The following is a 17438-nucleotide window of genomic DNA, read 5'->3' on the forward strand; positions in this document are numbered from 1 at the left end:
AAGCTTCATCTGCAACCTACACCACAGCTTGCAGCAAAGCCAGATCCTTAACCCACTGAGTGAGGCCAGGGATCGAACCCACATCCTCCCGGTTACTAGTTGGGTTCTTGACTGGCTGAGCCGCAATGGGGACTCCTGAGTGATGTCTGAATGTGCGAAAGCATGAGTGAGTGAATGGACCTCAACTCTCACCCTAATCGTGACCGCTGGGCAGCGTTACCCCCTGTACCAGGAGAGGAAATAGAGGCTCAGAGAGGGACCGCAACATGTTTGAGGTCACCCAGCAAGTTGCGGGCAGAGGTGACCCCTAACCCAGGACCCTGCCCCCACCACACCCGCCAGCCCGCCCCTGGCCTTTCCCGCTCGCCACCTTCCTCCTGACATCGTCCCAACCACACTCTGGGCCCAGCTCAACCTCCTGTCTCTGAGGGAGGCGGCGGGCACAGTGTCTTTAAGCTGCCCTTTGAGGGACGAGCCGAGGAGGGGGCTGGGGAGGGGGCCTCCACCCAGCAGGCAGGGCAAGGAGTCCAAGCCCGTCTGTCTGAGATGGGGTCAGCGCAGGGGGTCTTTTTCTGCGAGCACTTACGGCACAATTGATGGGAGAAGCGCTCATCAAACGAGGGACAAATCATAGAGTTCGGGAGATGGAAATTAGGCACGGACAAACGATCCAGGTGCAGGGGAGATTTATGGGGGAGGCTGTATTCTAGCTAATGATTTCTGCTAATGATTCTCCGAAGTGTACAGTGGCACAGAGCCCGCGCTCCATGGGGTGACATGAACCCTGCGGGCCGGATGAAGGACGTTCCTGGGGAGATGGCGATGGCAAGGGGATGATGGAGAAGGATGGAGGGGGGCCCCCCCAATCCCTGCCCACCCCCCCGCGGAGTGGCTGGAGGAGATGGGGTTCTGGGGGTGCGAGGAGGCCTTGCTGGGATTTATCGCTCGACCCGGCTCTTTGGCCCTTTCTCCACTCGCCCTGAAAGTGCCTCCCCGCCTGGCAGCTCCGAGTGTTGGCGGGGTCTGCCCACTGCTGACACACACATTTTCAGAGCCCACCACCATCTTTCATTCCACCAGCCCCCCTCCCAGATGCCGGTTTCTGGCTGCAAATGGTCCCTCCCTGCCCCCTTCCTCCTTCTCTCCTCCCCCGCCCTCCCCTCTGTCAGTCTCTCCTCCAAAACGCCGCCGGCCCCCACGCCACAGCCCTGCTCCTCCACTCTCAAGTCCCAGCTTCCCGAGGACGCCACTTCCGAGGCCCCCAGCCAGGGACTGCCCCGGCCTCTGGCCCTGGAGCACGCAGCACCCTCTCTTCTCCTCCATCGCCTGGTTCGGGGATGCAGACCCTCTCCGCCGGGACTGTCCCTCCCAAACCGACCTCCTGTGGACCAAGTCCAGCCTCCTGGTTCTGTGGTGGAGGGCCCTTGGGCAATGGGAACGGGTCCCCCTGCTTCTCAATCCATGACCAGAAAAATGGGCGCTGTAGTTAATTCGCAGGGATCAAATGGCCAGGGAATTACATTTGCTTTTTCGACTCTTTATGTATTCTCTGATTTCTCCGTGTGTGTGTGTGTGTGTGTGTGTGTGTGTGTATGTGTGTGATTTTGTAAATGTGAAGAATACAAGTGAGGCGATTGGTGGGAGGGAGGATGAAGGAATTCGGACCTCAGTGTCCATCCAACACCTCTGCTCAGGCTACCCCTGCCTCCCCTGGACCAATGCCCTCTTCTCTGTCAAGTCCCACTTCATGCCCAAGCCCAGGACATTAGCATATCACACCCACAAGCTCACAAATTCCTCACAGCAGCCCTGCCACGTGCGTTCATTATTTCCTCCATTTTTCAGATTGGAAGATTGAGGTTCACAGATGTAAAGAGCTTATTCCAGTCCTCAGGGTGCGGATATGGCAAAGGGATGCTTGAACCCGGGCCCTTTGAATTCACACCCCTGTTCCTTTCACTGCATCAAACCCTGCCCATCGCCTGAGCCAGCTCATGTCCTTGTGAGCGGAGACCCTCCTCAGTGGATGGAGCAGAATGGGGGAGACAGAGGCTGAGACGTCCCAGCAGAGGGACCAGGAGAGAAGAACGAAGGATCAGCCTCCGTCTCACCAGAGAGGACCAAACATGACAACTTCAGTGTCCAGTGTGGAGGAACTGGTTAATTGAGGCCCGGAGTAAGGAAGCAGGGAACGTAGCTTTCAGCTGACCTGGAGAGATACTCAAAAGACACTAGACATGAACGAGGCCATTTTCAAAACAGTCTGAGGCAGGGCATCCTGCTTTCCCTGGTGGACAAAGATCCCTGTGCGGCTCTATGCACAGAAACAGCTGCCTTTCCCCCAGCGTCAGCAATAGGGAGGGACAGTTTGGGGGCTTCGCTTCCATATTGTCTGAGCCTTACAGAACAAACAGATATGACTTCGGTCATCAGAAGGGAAAAGAAACCAGCAGAGCTGTTTTCATTTGGATAAAAAACCATCCAGAGGCGATGCCCAGCCTGAGACCTTGTTGTCAGAACACTGGCTTCCGGCCGCCTTGTCATTTGTCCTCAGAGCATCACTTCTCATACGTGTCGAGGGAGGGGGTGTCACCTTGGAAGCCACTCTCCCTCTCACCCCTCAAGGCCCCTACCCCCACCCTTTCCTGGCCTACCCGCCACCCCCTCTTGATGTGATCAAAGTGAAAATGAGATCTGAAACTTCAGCCTGGAAAAGCAGCGAAGCACTGATGCCAGGATAAGAAGGATCACCGCTCACCAGCTGGGAGCACCCCACCCCCACCCCTGGCGCTGCCCCTTCCCTCTCATCACCTCCTACCTGCATTCTAAGCCCTGTCTGGGGACAAGGCCCCAGTGTCCCGCACCCCAGCCACTGCCAGAGCAGACTGAAGGCCCCACTAGAGACACTCCTACACCCCCCCTTGCTTCTTTGGACTCAGGCAGCATCTCTAGACGGCTCCTCCGATAGCCTTAGCAGTTCCTGGAAGGGCGACCTGAGAAACTGGCTGGATGAAGTGATCGGATCAGCCACTGGGAGAACAGAGCCCTGATGGACCAGGATGGGGACAAGTCAGTTTAATGGGAACCAGGTGGGGACCCCTGGGACTCTGAGAGGAGAGAGGACCACTAGAGAGTTAGAAGAGAGGCGATAAAGACAAACGCACAAAGCATCATGGGAAGTTCATGAGCTCTGGCACCAGCCTGAGCCATTTCTAGCTTTGTGAACTTGGGCAAGCCACCCAGCTTCTCCTTTCATCAATTTCTTTTTCATCATCTCTAAAATGGGGGTCACAGGAATAACATTGCCTGGCAAATAGAGGGATTAGATATAACAGATGCAAAGCAGTTCATAATTGGTAAGCGTCAATGGCAGCTATTACTATTGTCATTGAACTTGGAGAAGAGGAAACCGTGGGCCTAGGAGGACCACAGACCTTGTCTGGCATAGAAGATGTGGGGTTGAGTAGTCACAGTGTCAGTCTGGCCCACCCAGTGACTAGACGAGAACAGGAAGGGGAAGGGGAGGCCCTGGAGAGATGGCAGAGATAAACCTATGTCACGATCTTGCCCCATCTGGGTCACCAGCTGCACCCCAGGAGGAATGATTCAGCTGGTGAGAAGTCCCCACCCAGAGACTGGTCCCACAGGCTGTGGCCCAGGCCCACGGGCACAGCAGGCACGCGCTGGGAAGTCCCATGGAGAAATACCCAGAGTCACCCATCTGCTCAATGGCTTAGGCACCCCCTGGCCTCTTTACAATGCAGCCCGTCTTTACAATGAGGACCCAGAGCCAACTGACTCCCCTGAGGCAGAGGAGGCCCAAAGAGATCAAGGCATTTGCTGGGGCCACATAGCAAGTCCCAGGAGGTTCACCTCATCCAAACCCAGAGAGGTCAAGTCACTAGGCCAAGGTCACACAGCTCAGACATGACAGAGCGAGGAAGCCTAAAGCTGGCCCATGACAGCAAGCTGTCCCGAGTCTGGCTGGAGATCGGGCTGCTGTGAGCCTCAAACCTTTTTTTTTTATTTTTTGTTTTTTATTTATTTATTTATTTTTGTCTTTTCTAGGGCTGCACCCATGGCATATGGAGGTTTCCAGGCTAGGGGTCTAATTGAAGTTGCAGCCACCAGCCTACACCACAGCCACAGCAATGTCAGATCTGAGCCACGTCTATGACCTACACCACAGTTCACGGCAGTGCCAGATCCTTAACCCACTGAGCGAGGCCAGGGATGGAACGCGCAACCTCATGGTTCCTAGTCAGATGCACTAACCACTGAACCACAATGGGAACTCCTGAAACCTTTTAATCCTAGAGCCCCAGAACTGTGGAAGGCTCAGGAGGCAGGGTTCTGCGGGGCTAGGTGATGGGGAGGGGGAGCTTTCCGAAGGCTCTGAGGACTAGATTTGTGGGACATTTTCACAATCCTTAGGGACTCACCCATTCCCTGAACCTCCCCAAGCACCTCTCCTTCCCCTGGGAACCCCTCACCTACACCCCTATTTAAAGCCTTCTGGCCTCCTCTGAGCAGACTCCCTGCCCACTGCGAAGCCCCGTGCCATCTGGCCCTCCCCCCGGGGCCCTGGAATCAGCATGCCTGACCCTGGGGGGCTGGGCAATGTCCCCAGTCTGTTTTTCCTGTTCTCTTCAGAGTGTGTGTGCATGTGTGTATTCCCTTGTTTGTTACTTCCTGGCATTTATCGTGTGTGTGTGTGTGTGTGTGTGTGTGCGTGTGCGCACTCGTGCCTTGTCCCCCAGCTAGGCGCCAAGCTCCCCAAGCTGGTAACTGCTTCATCAGTGCCTCCCTCTCACCTGGACTGGGCGCTGCCCACGATGGAGGATTCCCGCAGGTCCGAAGGAAATCTGACTCACTAACCCGATGCCCAAGGGGGATCATTACTTTACGGAAAGTCTTTGCTTTAGAAAAGGATGCCCAGCAGGGTCCCTCAAACAGCCAGCTGTCCTGGTTCCAGAAAAATGGATTTGTTCTCAGAGATCCAACCTGCCAGCCCTGCTCTGAGCCCCATGAGCCGGGTCTGCCGGAGGCCTGAGGAGCCCACCTACCTGTCTACTCTGGCCCCCTCTTTGGCGTGGCATTCAAGGCCTTTCCCCATCCAGCGCCAACCTGCCTTTCATAATAGAAACAAAAGCTATGGTTAAAAAACGAACACAAACAAAACCATTGGTGATGTGGTGACTGACATTCACCCAGTGCCTACTGCTTGGGGACACCTGAGAGCGCTGTCACTTCATTCATTCCTCGATGACTCCTTGACTCCGAGATGGAGTGTCAGTTGTCATCCTCACTGTAAGAGGGCACCACGGAAAATCTGGAATGTCCCAGAGGGAGCTGGGGTTTGAGCCCAAGTTAGCAAGTGCCCCAGGGCCCAGCCCTCACTCATGGGCAGCCCTGTCCCACTTGTGACCACCAGCCTCCAAGCACAAAATTCTCTTGCCCGAAAGTTCTCCTTGTTGTCTGTCCTTGGGTCCACTTCCTACCTACCTTTTCAGACTTGGCTTCAATGTCACCTCCTCAACCCCCGTCGTGCAGAATTTGTTCTGGTGGCCCTGACTTCAGACCTCTGTGTGGCACCAATGACATGGCCTTAGGATTGAGGATACCCGTCACTCTTGCTGAACCAGAAGTCCAGTCACTCAGGATGTTTTAGAATCATTCACCGACAGATGTTTAATGAACACATATTGGGTGCCAGGACTCGTGGCCAACAAGAGAGCTTGCAGAGCACAGATACTAGACTGGGAGAGACAGTGTATGGGCTGATGGATGCGTGGACAAGATAAGTTCACATGAGGATAACCCTAAGAAGATGCAAACGAGGTGATATTCTAGAGAGAATATTCTAGAAAGCAGCCGAGAAGGGGTGCCTCTGGTCTTCACCAAAGTGAGTCCTTCTCTTAGCTCGACCTGGCTCTAAGGACCAGTGGCATCTGTCACTCACTCATTTATTCTTCATTTACTCACTCATTCAATCACTCACTCGCTGACCACAGACCACACTGGGTTCTGTCTTCTGACACCCCGAGGTCCCTGGGGAGGTGAAAACGCTCTGAATCTTCCTGAAAGCAGGGAGATCAAGGCTGGGGGGCGGGGACCAGGTGGGGGCTACATGTAGGGAACATTCCCACTCCCTCTGATCAGTCATGCTTCCTAATTCAATAAGGTGAGAAGGAGCATAATTTGATCATATTTGTTTTGCATCACTGCAAAGACGGAAAATGAAGGGCTGCAGAACCGCACCAATTTACTTCATCCGACCTTGATTAAAAGAAAATTAATTGTCGCATCTCTCAGGATATCACAGGCGGCAGCCAATGGCTCTCCAGGATGCCACAAAGAGAGGGAAAGAGCGAGGATGCTGCCTGCCCTTTCTTCTAACCGCTTCCAGCCCGCCGGCAGCAGAGACGGCTGAGCTAGGGAAGCCTCTGGCTGCACGGGAGGCAGCAGGCAGATGGGCTTGGGGTGGGATGGTGGGGCCGGGGCTGAGCCCTTCCTGGTCTTTCCCACCCATTCTGGGTTCCGTTCCCCTCACCCCCTGCCCATGGCCCAGAGAAGATCCTGTGGGCTGGACCCCCATCCCAGAGCCCCCCCATGGGCTCCCCAAAGCCCTCGGGGGCTCCCCTCCCACCCCAGGGCTGGCAGATGCCTTGTGGAGGAGCCCCCAGGGAAGCTGCCCCCCCAAAGAGCCAGGCCGCCAGAGCATCCCCCACCCCCACCCCAGGCTGCCCGGCCCAGCGCTGAGAGGGAAGGGAGGAAGGAGGGGGCTTGGCGCTGCCCGGGTGAGCCAGGGTGGGGGGGTGTCAGTGGGGAGAGCATCTCATGAAAAGTTAATGCCCCCTTGCAGGTTGTTGATTTTTGTTTGTTTTTCTCTTTTTGCCAGAAGAGAAGCCTCTTTCATTAGCCCAGACTGTCATTACCCAGCATTAAATTTTCATAGGGCGGGCGGGAGGCCGGGCAAGGGGAGGCAGGCAGGGGGGGCGGGCTGGGGGCTCCCTGGGCTGGGCCTGCTGGGGACTGGGACCAGCTCCCCCGGGTTCCCATCTGCACACTGCTAGCTCTTAGTAATAATAACTGCTCTTCTCTGTCCCCCACAGTGTGTTAAGCATGGCCCATGGACGGCAGCCTGTGATCTTCCTAACGCTCCTATGCGGTGGCCTCTGATTACCCCCATTCTACAGATGAGAGAAACTGAGGCTCAGAGGACTTGAGTCTCTTGCCCATTACAGACAGTGAGCAGTGGCATATTTGACCCCCTAGAATGTGCCTTCACTGGAGCCAAGAGGCAAAGAGGACTGGAAAGGTGGGGGGGGGGGGGCTGGGAACAGGGTGGAGACTCAGGGTGCTGTTGGGGTTGCTCTACCCTGGGGGGAGCCGGTAGGAGCCTGGCCCCCAGCCCCATCCTGGGAGGCGGGTGGGCGGCTCCTCTTCGCCAGGCGAGGGTCCGTGCGGGCAGGGCCTGCGCCCCGCCAGGCAGGTGTCAGGGCCTTCACAATGGTGCACCTGGCTTGGGCACCAGGCCTGCCCATTCAGCCCGGAACAATCACTGCTCCACAGCCGCCGGCCCAGCGGCCTCCAGGGGCGGGAGGACAGGAGGGCAGCAGATGGGCCTCGGGTGTCAGATTTCCAGCCTAGGGTGGAGAGGGGGGTGGGTGCAGGCAGCCCTGGAGGGGGAGGGGAGGGATCAGGCTCCTCCCTGCCTCTGGTCCCCGAAGGAGGGTGGGAGGGACAGGGTAGGGGGCGATGGGGACTGTCAGCCCACCACCACTGCCACCTAGAGCAGAGTGGAGGGGAGACAGGCCTAGGCTGGCAGTGAGCCTGTGAGCTTCTCATAGGTCTGGGGACCACTGAGAAGGCTGTACTCTGGCTCTACCACCCACTGGAGCAGCTCAGAACCTCTCCGGGCCTCAGTTGCCTCATCTATAAAATGGGTGTCCACTCACTAACTATACACAGTGCTTGCTATGTGCTGAGCACTGCTCTGGACACCAGAAAAGCAGGCGTGAACAAAGCAGATGCGAATCCCTGCACCTCAAAGCTCCCATCTTAGTGTAAGAGACAGATAACGATCAAGGTAAAATAATTAAATACAGTAATAACTTACATGGGAAGAAATATACACATATTTTTTTTGCTCTTTAGGGCTACACTTGGCAGGTGAGAATTCTACCACTGGACAACCAATGCCTGAGGCTACACTTGGAGCATATGGAACTTCCCCAGGCTAGGGGTCGAATCAGAGCTACAGCTGCCGGCCTACACCACAGCCACAGCAACATGAGATCCTTAACTCACTGCAGGAGGCTAGGGATTGAACCCACATCCTCATGGATACTAGTCCGGCTCATTACTGTTGAGCCACAAGGGGAATTCCAAGAGTGGATTTATTTATATGTATAACTCACAGCGCTGTACACCTGAAACTAATACAACATTGCAAGTCCACTATACTCCAATAGAATTTGTTTTAAAGAATTCAATTCTTTGTGGGATAAGGAGGGAAAAAGAGGAGGTGTGGTGAGAGGGTTATACCTTGAGATGAGAGGGCAATCCCCAAAGGAGGAGTGGGGCCAGCCAGGCTGATGTGGGGGAAAAGCATGCTAGGCAGAGGGAACAGCAAGTGGAGGATGAGTACCTGCCCTGCACAACAGACGCGCAGAACAGACTTGTGGTTGCCAAGGGGGAGGGGGAGGGAGGGGGAGGGACGGGGAATCCGGGGTTCATAGATGCAAACTATCGCCTTTGGAATGGAGCTGCACGGAGATCCTGCTGTGAGGCACTGGGAACTCTGTCTAGTCACTTGTGATGGAGCGTGAGGGAGGATAATGGGAGAAAAAGGATGTGTGTATGTGTGTGTGACCGGGTCACTTTGCTGTACAGTAGCAAACTGACAGAGCGCTGTGAACCAGCTATAATGGAAAAAATAAAAGTCATTAAAATAACCCCTCCCCCCAAAAAGGAAGTCAATTATGGAAGGGATAGCCTGTCTTCTGCCATATAAGTAGATATTTACTGACAGTTCAACATGGAAAAATCTAGAAACATAGCTTTTAGTTCTCAATGAAAAAAATCTTGTGTTTGCCTTTACTATGTTTCAGTAAAAGTAATACCTTTTTTTTTTTTTGTCTTTTGTCTTTTTTAGGGCTACACCCGCGGCATATGGAGGTTCCCAGGCTGGGGGTTGAATTGGAGCTACAGCTGCCAGCCTACACCACAGCCACAGCAATGCAGGATCTGAGCCGCGTCTTTGACCTACACCACAGCTCAGGGCAACACCGGATCCTTAACCCACCGAGCAAGGCCAGGGATCAAACCCACAACCTCATGGTTCCTAGTTGGGTTCAGTTTCCGCTGCGCCACAACAGGAACTCCACACTACAAATTAAAAAAAAAAAAAAAAAAAAGAAACAGACTCACAGACAGCAGACTTGCAGCTGCCAAGCAAGAGCGGGGCGGGAACAGTTGGATTGAGAGTTTGGGGTTGGTAGATGAAAATTATTAAATGTAGAATGGATAGACAAAAGATCCTACTGTACAGCACACTGGATTATATCCACACTCTTAGAATAAACCACAATAGAAAGGGATATTAAAAAAAAAAAAAGCAAAAAAACCCAAAGTTCCCTTGTGGTACAGTGGGCTAAGGACCTGGTGTCCACTGCAGCAGCAGCGGTCAGTGCTGTGGTGAGGGTTCAACTCCTGGCCTGGGAAGTTCCCATCGTGGTACAGCAGAAACGAATACGACGAGGAACCACGAGGATGCTGGTTTGATCCCTGGCCTCGCTCAGTGGGTCAGCAATCCAGCACTGCCGTGAGCTGTGATGTAGGTTATAGACACAGCTCGGATCTGGCGTTGCTGTGGCTGTGGTGTAGGCTGGCAGCTGTATCTCTAATTCGACCCCTCGCCGAGGAACCTCCATATGCCGCAGGTGCGGCCCTAAAAAGAAAAAAAGAAAAATCCCCGGGAACTTTCATATGCTGTGAGTGCAACCAAAAAAACATAAAAAGTATGTATATATGTGTATAGCTTCGGTGCCAATTTGTCCACCTTGTAGCCTCTGAGCTTCTGAAAGCCAGTGTCATTGTCCGCATTTTGCACATGAGAACGCTGAGGCTTGAGAAGGGAGGGGAATAATTCGGGCCCCGTGCTCCGGGTCCGAGGTGAGATGTGGCGCTGCCAGGATACCGTTTGAGCTACAGGCCTTCCATCAGGTTGATACCAGACAGGCGGCGAATAGGACGGAGAAGTCAGGGAAGCAGCAAATGTCCCACAGCCAGTGCGTGCCCCGCCCATCTTTGCAGGGTCTGGGGGTGAGTTTAACGCCCCTGTCTTTTGGGAGACCTTCCTCCTCACTCTGAACTTGTCTTTGAGGCACCCAGGGCCCGTGGCGGTAAAGACAGGAGATGCTGAGAAGGGAAAGGGGGCTAGTGCAAAGCCCTCATGTGACAGAAGAGGAATCCTAGGCCCAGAGAAGGCCTACGGAAGAGCCTCGGCCCACCCCTGACCTCAGTGATTACATCTGTACAAGGGGCTGGGGCCGTAATGGATACCAATCACTGCAGAGGTGGAAGCCCTATCCTCCATCCAAGGCCAGGAAAGAGAGGCCCGAGCAACGAAGGGGCAAGACTCTCCCATAGGGACCATTGGCACTCACAAGAGGGCCCTGGGGCCGAGGAAGCACTCGCAGCATGTAGGATGCTCGCAGCATGTAGGATGCTCGCAGCTGTGCACTGAGGGGGATGCAGATGGGAATCAAGGAGAGGCTGGAAAGGGGGCCCTGCTCCTGCCTGACCTCCACGATGACTGCCTTGCTTCCTTGGGTGACTCTTGGCAGCCAGGTCTCCTTGGACAGGTGTCAAGAAGCCTGTGGGACTCATCCCTGGACCAGGAGGGGAACTGCAGGCCGACTGGGGGGACAGCCTGCTGGAGGTGGAGCCCTGGAGTCCCAGAGACCTGGGCTCAAGCCTCGGCCCTGCCCCTCACTGTCGTGTGACCCCTGACACCATACGGCCTCCCCGTGCCTCAGTTTCCTCCTCGATAAAATGGGATCTGGCTCATGGGGTTGGAAGGGCTTCAGTGAGACTGCATGCCAGGCCCTCCCTGCAGCCTGGATGCAGGGTCAGAGCTGGTGGCGGGCACTGTCCTGAGTGCTCCATGAGCCAGGAAGGAGCACCTTCAGGAGGGGTCGTGGGGAAGCCACTGAGGCAGAAGAGTTTTAGGACTCAGCAAGGCTACACGGCTAATAAGCGGACCAGTCAGGCTAGCCAGAGGTCCCTCTGGCTCCTGGGCTCTCTCTGGTGCGCAATGGTGGCGGGGAAGCCCCAGGAGAAGTCAGGGGAGGGGCTCCCAGGCCCCCCCAAGGCCCAGCTGGCTCCCCAAGGACACCCCCGCTGGGGGCTCAGGCAACCGTGCATCCTTACTCCTAGCAGCAGCTCCTCCCAGCAGCAGATGAGGGCTGAGGGCACCCCACTCCCCCTTCCAGCCACCCCGAGCGGGCCGGGTTCTTTCCCTCCCATCCCCCGCTTGCTCATTCTGGGAACAAAGGCGACACACGGGCACCCACCTCCTGGCGGTGCTGATTATCTAATTCTCAACCCCTCAATTACCGCTTCCTGAAGGAGGCATTAGCCTGGGAGTGCCTGCCTCCTGCCTGTCCTGGGGCGCTTGGGGGCATCCATTCAGGGAAACCTGTAGGGGGCCAAGCTGGGCCCCATCTTGCCTTCAGGAAGTGGGCCCTCCAGTGGGGCACTTGGCCAGCCCCACAGCCCCACCCACCTGCTTCTCCCAGGATCCTGGACTCTTGGCCTGGATGGGACCCAGGTCCACAGACTCTCCCAAGGTCAAGGATAAGTATGTGCAGGCATATATGTGGGCCTAGAGTATTACACTTATACATGTAATACTCTTATGTGTGACCAAGTGTGCTATGGTATAAGAGCTTAACAATGTACAAATACAGGAGTTCCCATAGTGGCGCAGTGGTTGACGAATCCGACTAGGAACCATGAGGTTGCGGGTTCGATCCCTGCCCTTGCTCAGTGGGTTAACAATCCGGTGTTGCCGTGAGCTGTGGTGTAGGTTGCAGACGCGGCTCGGATCCCGCGTTGCTGTGGCTCTGGCGTAGGCCGGTGGCTACAGCTCTGATTGGACCCCTAGCCTGGGAACCTCCATATGCCGCGGGAGCGGCCCAAAGAAATAGCAAAAAGACAAAAAAAAAAATAATAATAATAATAATGTGGGAGCTCCTGTCGTGGCTCAGAGGTAACTAACCCGACTAGCATCCATGAGGATGCAGGTTCGATCCCTGGCCTTGCTCAGTGCGTTAAGGATCCAGCATTGCTGTGAGCTGTGGTGGAGGTCGCAGACACAGTCTGGATCCCTCATTGCTGTGGCTGCAGCGTAGGCCAGTGGCTACAGCTCCAATTTGACCCTTAGCCTGGGAACCTCCATATGCTGCGGGAGTAGCAACAGAAAAAAGAGAAAAAGAGAGAGAGAGTTGAATGCGTATGCGTATATATGACGATGCACTTTTACACAAGTGAGAAATTACAAAGATGTGTACAATGAATCTGAGCACATATGCGAATCAGTAGCACAAATGATTGCCTTAATGAGTGTGTAGGTGTGTATAGATGTACATACATTAGTGTGTATTTGTGCACGGCTATGTTTGTGTTGAGCTAAAAACAAGTGTGAGAGGGTGTGACTGCGTGTGGACAATGCCACCTGAGGCTTGGGCAGGAGAAGGGGGAACCTACCACTCCCAAGCAAGGGGTGTAGCTGGGCCCCAGAGGGAGGAGGAAGGAGGATGGCCCCCGGGCCAGCAGGCAGGGACCTCAGACCTCCAGCCAGAGGCCTGTTTCCTGCTGCAACTGGAGCCCCCATCCTTCTTGCCAAAGGGAAGGAAGTGCTCACCTAGGGCAGGTGGAGCTGGTGGCAGATGCAAAAAGACTCAGTGCTAATTTGCATCTTTCATTTGCATACATTTCCATAGGGCTTACTGATTGGTTATTTGAAAGCCCCCCCATCCCTCTCAACCCTCTCTGCTTACAATGACCTCGCCTGGAACGAAATCAAGGTTGAACTGTGCTTGATCAAGGGCTGAGGCTGACTAACCCTGGGGGCCTGGCCTGGGTGGGCCTGGGTGCTCCCTGAAAACCTGCCCCTTAGGGACTGCTCAGAGCACAGAGCCAATAACTTCCTCAGGTGTTGCCTGACGCCATGAAGGTGCTCACGGGCTATTCTATCAGTGAAGAAGCAAAGCAGGTGCTAGCTACCTGGGCTTCTCAAATCTTCAGGAGGGGTCTAGGGGTGGGGTCCCCCAGGCCTCTGAGAGGGAGTCTGGTCCCCTGGGCCAGGGGGCCAACACTGAGGGTGGATGTCAAGGAAACTGAGGGTTGCTGGTCAGAATTCCACCTCGGGATCTGCCCCCCTCCACCCTCCCTCTCCTGCTCCCAGCCCTCCCTGGGAAGATGGAATCTGGAGGCCGGACTGCTACCTCAGAACCAGACGCCTGGTCAAGCATGTTCAGAAACATTCCTGTATCCCCAGGCCTCGGAGCCGCCCAGCAGCCCACCGTGCAGACAGCGAGGTGCTCAGCGTGTTCTCAGAGATGGGAAGAGAACTGACATCCCCAGCAGAGGGCTGAGAGAGGGGGAGAGTGTGTGTGCGTGCAAGAGTGTGCCCAGTCATGTGCACACTCACTACTGTGGCTGTGCATGACACAGTTTCTGAACAAGGGAGAAGACGGTGTCCTGGGCATGGAACATGCATGGGTCCCTGTGCCCAACTGTGAGTTTGTGTATTGTGTGCATGTGCTCAATGGCCCGTGCTTTCAGTGTGAAAGGCCTACGTGCCCCCTTTCCATTTGTCTTCTCGCCTAAACCCTCACGCCCCCCTGCAGGGAACACTACGGCCTGACAGGGATAGGGCCTTCGAATTCGCCTTTTCTCAGAAACACGTCATGGCTTCATCCCTGGCTGCGCGCACACAGATGTGAGCACATGTTACACATGTGTATGTATATGAACATCCATGCACGTTGGCTGTAAACCCGCTCCTGTTGACACCCACAGCTACTGCATCTGTGTCTGGCACACGCTTTCCACACAGACTCTTTGCCCGTGTGCTCATACGTGGCTTCTGCGGGCTTGTGCGCAGGCGTGATGTGCGAACCCAGCACCACACTGGCAGATCCCCTGGCGCGGGTGTGCCGAGGGTCCCGTGGGGACACGTGTGCCCAGGGCTGTGCGAGCCCATGGGGTCTGCGTGACCATGTGTAGTAGGTGTGTAGACAGGATGGCATGTGTTTGCATATCGGGAGTTGGGGATGTTTAGTAATTAAATTCCTTTTCATCCTTCTGCACCTGTCTCCTGAAAGCGAAGAGAACAGACGTCAAACGGGACAAGGACTGGATTGAATACAGCCAATTCTGAAATATTTATTAGTTTGCGACTCCACTCAATGGAGGAGAAGGAATGCCAGCTAATCCACGCGGCGGTGCTCACAGCAGGGACATTTTTCAACAGAGACTTCTTATATTTCAACAACAGCCCACTCTGTCCAAAAATGGGAGTTTTCACCTGGGCCCAAGCGGGGTTCTCCAGAACTCTGCTTGAGGACCTACAGGGCAGAGATCAAACCTGAGCTTCTGCTCCTGGGTTCTCCCATCCCCTCCCAGAGCCCCTCCTCAGGCAACATACCAGAGTAACCATTAAGGGGCCCTTATTCTATTCCAGGCACTGCGTGTAGGGCTTTTTAATACTTTCTCTCATCTAACCTTCTCAAAAATTGGAGGAGATACGGAGTCAAACTTATGGGTGCCAAGGGGGAAACTGGAGGGGAGGAATAAACTGGGAGTTTGGGACTGACATGTACCCAACCCTAAACAGAGAATAGATAACCAACAAGGACCTACTGTACAGCACAGGGAACTCTGCTCAATATTCTGTAATAATCTGGATGGGAAAAGAACCTGAAAAAGAGTGGCTATGTGTGCATGTGTGGCTGAATCACTTTGCTGTCCCCCTGAAACCAACACAATGTTGTAAATCAACTATACTCCAGTGAAATTTAAAGAAAAATTGAATAAGGGCAAAGGATTACCCACTTCATATGCTAAGGACCTAGGAAATTCAGGAACATTTAACAAATTAGGAAGCTGAGGCTTCAGAGTAACAAATAACTTGCCCCAAAACATCAGCTATTTAGTGGTGGAGCCAGGATTTGAACTTGGGGAATCAGGACCCCAAGCTCAGACTCTCGATGGCTACATGTGACACCATCTAAGTGAACTATTGAGGTCTTTCTTACTATATGCACTGTGCCAGCAGAGTTTTTTTGTTTTGTTTTGTTTTGTTTTTGTTTTTGTTTTTGTTTTTGTGTGTCTTTTTGCTATTTCTTGGGCCACTCCCACGGCATATGGAGGTTCCCAGGCTAGGGGTCCAATCAGAGCTGTAGCCACCAGCCTACACCAGAGCCACAGCAACGCGGGATCCGAGCCGCGTCTGTAACCTACACCACAGCTCACGGCAACGCCGAATCGTTAACCCACTGAGCAAGCGCAGGGAACGAACCCACAACCTCATGGTTCCTAGTCGGATTCGTCAACCACTGTGCCACGATGGGAACTCCTGTGCCAGCAGAGTTTTAAGGCTGCCTCTAAAATCAATGAGAAAGAGTGGGAAGATCCAATTGTGATGTCTGCCATCATGACAGGAGGAGATGGCTGTGTATTTGTCATCCCTGTCCTCACCCCCCACCCCCCAACCCGTGCTCATCACCAAGTCTTCCCTTCTTATAAATGGCAACACAATTCTAACCGCCCAGGCCAGGCTTCCTCTACTTCCCTCTCTCTACCCCATATCCAACCCTTTGGCAAATCCTAGTGTCTCTAGGAGTTCCCATTGTGGCTCAGAGGTAACATACCCAACTAGTAATCATGAGGACGTGGGTTCAATCCCTGGCCTCACTCAGTGGGTTAAGGATCCGCTGTTGCCCTGAGCTGTGGTGTAGGTCACAGATGTAGCTGGATCCAGCGCTGCTGTGACTGTGGCGTAGGCCTGTGGCTACAGCTCTGATTTGACCTCTAGTCTGGGAACTTCCATATGCTGTGGCTGTGGCCCTAAAAAGACAAGAAAAAAAAAAAAGAAAAAAAAAATCCTAGTGTCTCTAATTGCAAAACATACGCACACTTTGGCCACTTCTCACCATCCCCATGGATGCTTCCCGGTCTGAATCACCATCGCTTCTCTTTGGATTATTGCAATGGCCTCCGAAACAGTCTCCCCCACTTCTATTCTCCCCCCACAGAGCTGTTCTTCTCCCTGGGATCTCCTTCCCCAGGTATCCATGCAGCTCATTCCCTCACCACATTTGGGTGTCACATCATTTGAACCAAGCTATGACAGCCAGCATACTTCCTGCCTTTGGGTCTGGCACTTCCTTTCCTCTCAACCTGGCTTATTATTCTCCATAGTTTTATTTGACATTTTATGTGTTTGTCTGTTTCATTCATTTCAAAAATGACAAATATTTGCAGAATAATATGTGTGCCAAGTGCTTTTCTTTCATTACTGGATCTCAGTGAGGTGACCTGTGATGTTCCTAGGCGTGGTTTTCTTCAGGTTTTTCCTGTCTGGGACTCATGAAGCTTCTTGGATTTATGGGTTTATAGTTTTCATCAAATTTGGGGAAAATACAGCCATTATTTCTTCAAACTTCTTTCTATCCCCACATCACCTTCTAGAACCCAATTGTACGTATGTTAGACCTCTTGATGTTAGGTTTCCCCTGTTGGTCCATATTTTCCCTCTCTATAGGTCTTTTTTTTGGGGGGGGGGCCTGCACCTGCAGCATATTGAAGTTCCCGGGCTAGGGGTCGAATCAGAGCTACAACTGCTGGCCTACACCCCAGCCACAGCAATGCAGGACCCAAGCCACGTCAGCGACCCACACCACAGCTCATGCTGGATCCTGAACCCACTGATTGTGGCCAGGAAAGGAATCGAATCATCATGGATACTAGCTGGGTCCATTTCCACTGTGCCACAACGGGAACTCCCTATATGTCATTTTAGATAGTTTCTATTTGTGTGACTTTAAGTCACTGATATCTCCTTCAGCAGTGTCTGAACTGTCATTAATCCCATCTAGTGTATTTTTCACTTCCGATATTGCATTTTTAACCTCTAGAAGTTGAATTTGAGTACTTCTCATACTTTTTATTTCTCTCCTTGTGTACATGCTCTCCACTACCTTCTTAAACATGAAGAGTGTATTAATAATCATTGTTCTCTTTGTCTGCCAATTGCACCATCTGGAACATTCCTGGATCTATCTCTGTTCATTGATTTTTTTCCTCCTGTTTATGGGTCATATTTTTCTCCTTCTTTTGTTGCCTAGAAATTTTTATTAGAT

General features: G+C 53.5%; 1 non-coding gene across 1 annotated transcript; it reads right to left on the reverse strand.

Annotated features, from left to right (window-relative positions):
• Nucleotides 1-6210: 6210 nt before the first annotated feature.
• MIR9861 (microRNA mir-9861) lies at nucleotides 6211-6299 on the reverse strand. The gene has a single exon (NR_128557.1). It is a non-coding gene; the product is annotated as a microRNA mir-9861 (primary transcript).
• Nucleotides 6300-17438: the final 11139 nt, after the last annotated feature.

The sequence above is a fragment of the Sus scrofa genome, chromosome 6 (assembly GCF_054392235.1).
Source record: "Sus scrofa isolate SSC_HxYL_T2T_F1_AM1 chromosome 6, Sscrofa_HxYL_maternal_Yorkshire_Landrace_v2.0, whole genome shotgun sequence".
In the NCBI taxonomy this organism is placed as follows: domain Eukaryota; kingdom Metazoa; phylum Chordata; class Mammalia; order Artiodactyla; family Suidae; genus Sus; species Sus scrofa.